Source organism: Rhinoderma darwinii, chromosome 2 (assembly GCF_050947455.1).
Source record: "Rhinoderma darwinii isolate aRhiDar2 chromosome 2, aRhiDar2.hap1, whole genome shotgun sequence".
Taxonomy (NCBI): Eukaryota; Metazoa; Chordata; class Amphibia; order Anura; family Rhinodermatidae; genus Rhinoderma; species Rhinoderma darwinii.
The window spans coordinates 445,542,160-445,547,186 of record NC_134688.1 but is presented as its reverse complement, the minus strand read 5'-3'; positions in this window follow the sequence as shown (position 1 = coordinate 445,547,186).

Here is a 5,027-nt window from a genome sequence, read left to right as displayed (position 1 = left end):
ACGAAGAAAATGCACCCCAACATTTGTAAAGCAATGTCTCCCGATTACGACAATACCCCATATGTGGTAATAAACTGCTGTTTGGACCCACAGCAGGGCTCAGAAGGGAAGGAGCGCCATTTGGATTTATGATTTTGTTGGAATGGTTTTCGGTGCCATGTCGCATTTGCAATGCACTGGAGGGACCAAAACAGTGGAAACTCACCAAAAGTGACCCCATTTTGGAAAAACCTTCAAGGAATTTTTCTAGGGGTATAGTGCGCATTTACACACCACGGGTCTTTTGCAGAGTTTATTAGAATTAGGGCGCGAAAATTAATATCAACATTTTTTCCACTAAAATGTTGCATTTTCTCATTTTCACAAGGGATAAAGGAGGAAAAAAACAAACATTTTTTTATAAAGCAATTTCTCCCGAGTACGGAAATACCCAACATGTTGTCATACGTTTTTTCATTAGAAATGAATTAACCCTTTCAGGACTGATCCATTTTTTGCTTTCATATTTTAGATTTTCACTCCCCGCTTTCCAAGAGCCATAACTTTTTTATTTTTCCATCAATAGAGTGGTGTGAAGGCTTATTTGTTGCGGGACAATCTGTAGTTTTCATTGGTACCATTTTGGGGTACATGCGATTTTTTTTTATCACTTTTTATTCAATTTTTTTGCAATCCTGAGCAAAAAACAGGAATTCTGACACCGTTTTTTAGGGTTTTTTTTTGCGGCGCTCACCGTACGCTATAAATTACATTTTTACTTTATTCTGCGGGTTGGTACGATTACGGCGATACCATATGTATATAGGTTTGGTCCTTTTTTTTAGCGTTTGCGCAATAAAATGACTTATTTATAAAAAAAATAATTTCTGTGTCACCATATTCTGAGAGCCATCATTTTTTAATTTTTTAGTCAAAAAAGCTGTGTAAGGGCTTGTTTTTTGCAGGGCGGATAGAAGTTTTTATTGGTACTATTTTTGGGAACATGCGACTTTTTGATCACTTTTTATTTTTTATTTAGGGAGCGGTGGTGACCCAAAAAATTGTGATTCTGTCGTAGTTTTTTATTGATTTTTTTTGGGGTGTTCATCGTGCGGGAAAAATAACATTACAGTTTTATAGTTGGGGTCGTTACGAACGCGGTGATACCAAATATGTGTACTTTTTTAACGTGTTCATTTTTTTTCTATAATAAAAGTCTTATTATAGGAAAAAAAGCATTTATTGTTTATAGAACTTATAACTTTTATTTTTACACTTTTTTTAAAACATTTTTATTACTTTTTTAACTTGTCCCACTAGGGGACACTTAGTCTTGCAGCTTTGATCGCTGCTAGAGTACATTACACTACACATGTAGTGTAATGTACTCTAACTGTCATTGTGACGTGACTGTCACACTGACAGGAAGCAGAGGAGGAACGGCCGGAGGCTGTTCCTCCGAGGCTTCTGTGCATGGCAACCCGGAGGTCATTATCTGACCTCCGATTGCCGTGACAAGCATCGGTAGCCCCCACGATCACTTCGTGGGGGCTGCTGATGTGCTTCAAACCACTTAAATGCGGCGACGGCAATCCGTCGCCGCACTTAAGGGGTTAACTGCCGAAAGCAGAGGCGATGGTCCGCTGTCCGGCGAGACTGATGTCTCAGCTGTCGGGGACAGCTGTCAGCGCGGGTCTGTCACTCTGTGTTTACACAGAGTGACAGTTTGAAATGCGGACGAAAATGAACGTCATGGTGCGGGAACTAGCAGCCGACCATGACGTTCATTTTCGTCCTTGGTCGTTAAGGGGTTAAAGACAGCCTTGATATAGCCCTCTCCGAAAAACGGCCAAAAAATAGGAAGCAGAACGCCTCCAAACATCTGCCCATTGATTGCAATGGGAAATACGGCGTTCTGTTCCAATTTTTTTGTTATATCATGGGGAATACAACTGTTATCTAAAACAGACATGCAGAACAGGTGATCTAAGCTCTTTATAAGATCTGGGGCACAGTATCTCAGACATTGTTGTCAGTTGCATGTGTTCTAATACAGGCAACTGTAAATACCCCCATCACTTACCCCTGAGCTTCCTTTCATGGGTGGGGAGATTATCCCGGCCATAGCTATCAAGATGGTAATGGTCAAGTCATTTGGTCACGTAACTGCCTCCCTGGCTGCCTACTCTTCTGTGTTGGATCTGAACACATTCAGCACATGCGCAGATACAGGCAGCAGAATCTGCGGTCACGTGGCTAAATCAACTGACCGCCGCCATCTTGAAAGCTATGGACGGAATAATTGCGTCGTCCTTTGTTTACTAAGCCATTCCAGGGGAGCAGGGGGCCCTAAAATGAAGGGCAGGGATAAGTAATGTTGCATTTACAGTTGCCTATGCGAGAACGCAGCAACATAGGCCTTTAAATTATCAAGGTTCGGCCACGTTCACACAGCAGTATTTCGGTCAGTATTTTGCTTCATTACTTGAAAGCCAAAGCCAGGAGTGAGTCCTAAACACAAAAGAGGTGCAAATCTATCCATTATACTTTTTCTCGATTTATGTCTTAAAAAAACTTTGCAGCATTACATTCACTATTAAATCGTTCTTTAATAATACCTTCATACACTGCCCAATTAATATGAACATTGTTCAAATAATACGATCATATACGGTAATGTGCAAATAGTACCTCAATTCAGAGGTTGACTATTACCATCACAAAGAGGTAAAATAATACTGCCATACAGTGCTCATATACCATTATGTACTGATTAAATAATACTGCCATACAGTGCTCAAATAATACCATCATATACTGATTAAATAATACTGCCCCACAGGGCTCATATACCATTATGTACGGATTAAATAATACTTCCATACAGTGCTCAAATAATACGATCATATACAGATTAAATAATACTGCCATACAGTGCTCAAATAATACCATCATATACTGATTAAATAATACTGCCATACAGTGCTAAAATAATACGATTATATACTAATTAAATAATACTGCCATACATTGCTCAAATAATACCTTTACATACTGGTTAAATAATACTGCCATACAGTGCTCAAATAATACCATTATATACTGATTAAATAATACTGCCATACAGTGTTCAAATAATACGATTATATACTAATTAAATAATACTGCCATACATTGCTCAAATAATACCTTTACATACTGGTTAAATAATACTGCCATACAGTGCTCAAATAATACCATTATATACTGATTAAATAATACTGCCATACAGTGCTAAAATAATACGATTATATACTAATTAAATAATACTGCCATACATTGCTCAAATAATACCTTTACATACTGGTTAAATAATACTGCCATACAGTGCTCAAATAATACCATTATATACTGATTAAATAATACTGCCATACAGTGTTCAAATAATACGATTATATACTAATTAAATAATACTGCCATACATTGCTCAAATAATACCTTTACATACTGGTTAAATAATACTGCCATACAGTATTGTATCCCGGGAGCAGTACTGTGTATATATGCTACTGCAGGCACAATTTTTTTTAGTACTTATTGACAATGTTTCAGGAGAGCCATGCTCCATGCTTTGAGACACCGCTATAATTTGGGACCTGGACAACCCTATGTTGACACTGTCAATATAATTATATGACAGTCTAACTTCACTAAAAACAGATGTCGGTAAACAATACAACTTGTAATAACGCATTATTGTGATGTTCAGTCATTGACACATACTGTATGTATATATATATATATATATATATATATATATATATGAATAAAAATATGTGATGGATGTGTCAGAAAAACATAAAAATATGTGCCATTGTTAAAGACTAAATTACGACATTTTCCACTGACAACATGCTGTATACGTGAGCCCGTTTAAATTTATTTGTTTTTAATACCATGTCTAAGGCGTCCTTTATAATCATCATGGGTGTGTTCTCAACAAGCCTGACCTAAAAGGATTGCTGGTGCCAACAAGTGCTCATCCCAGGGTGACACTGTAGAGTCCAATTCCTTTGTCCCGTTTTTACAACCAACCCATTGACTTGAGGAGTGAATGAACCGATTGGCAGTGATTCTAGCTATGTACTTCAGAAATTCAATTGAGGACTTCCCCAGGTAGACCATATGTATTGTCCCGATGTTTATGGGTGGTGTGAGGACACTACTAGTTTCCAATTGTTGTGGTGGTAGAATTTTGTATCTACTATATATGCTTGTTTTTTTTGTGTCGGTCATTTTTTGTGTCAGTCATATGGACTGTGCTGCTGATCAGGACTGGTTTTTAGGTGTCTACCAGGAGAGCAAAATAAACAATTTATGCCACTTTTACCAACTTATGTTTATGAATTTCCGCCCAGCCACCCCACAAAGACTCAAAACCAAGAATGATCCAGGTTTCCTCAGCTCTGGTACTAATATGACTTTTTCATTGTAATCTGTGCTCCCACTGAACGTACATCTTCTTCTCATCAGATGTGCGTTTGTCAGTAGTTGTTACTGCTACTCTTTTAAAATGTATGTCACTGCTAGTAAAAAAATTGAGGTAATGCAAATAAATCATTCCAATGATCAAAATAAATTTCTTAATGCAAAATAGTTCACATCTCTATAAGAAAAAAAAGGCGCCCCATGCTCTTGACAAATCGGTAGTTGGGCAGCAAAAATCCCATATACCTTTAGTGCACAACCGCCCTTTTGATATCTATCTCCATCCCTGCCAATCTTTAAACAACCACCCAATCAATCTCTCTATGCAAGTCTATTAGAATTTTAGGGGAGTCTCATAGACTTGCATAGAGAGACTGACCTCCGGTCCACACAGTAGATGCTGTAGGATTTGGGAGATCACAGTGTAGATCAAATGACCAAGCGAACAGGGGCCCGGAACGGAGTGGCTAACTTTAAAGAGGATTACTATTAATACCTTTCACCTAATCAAGTTTATATACGGTGGGGGGAATTCAGCGGGGTGCTACATCAGACCTCTGTACAGTACCTTGTGTCAGCAT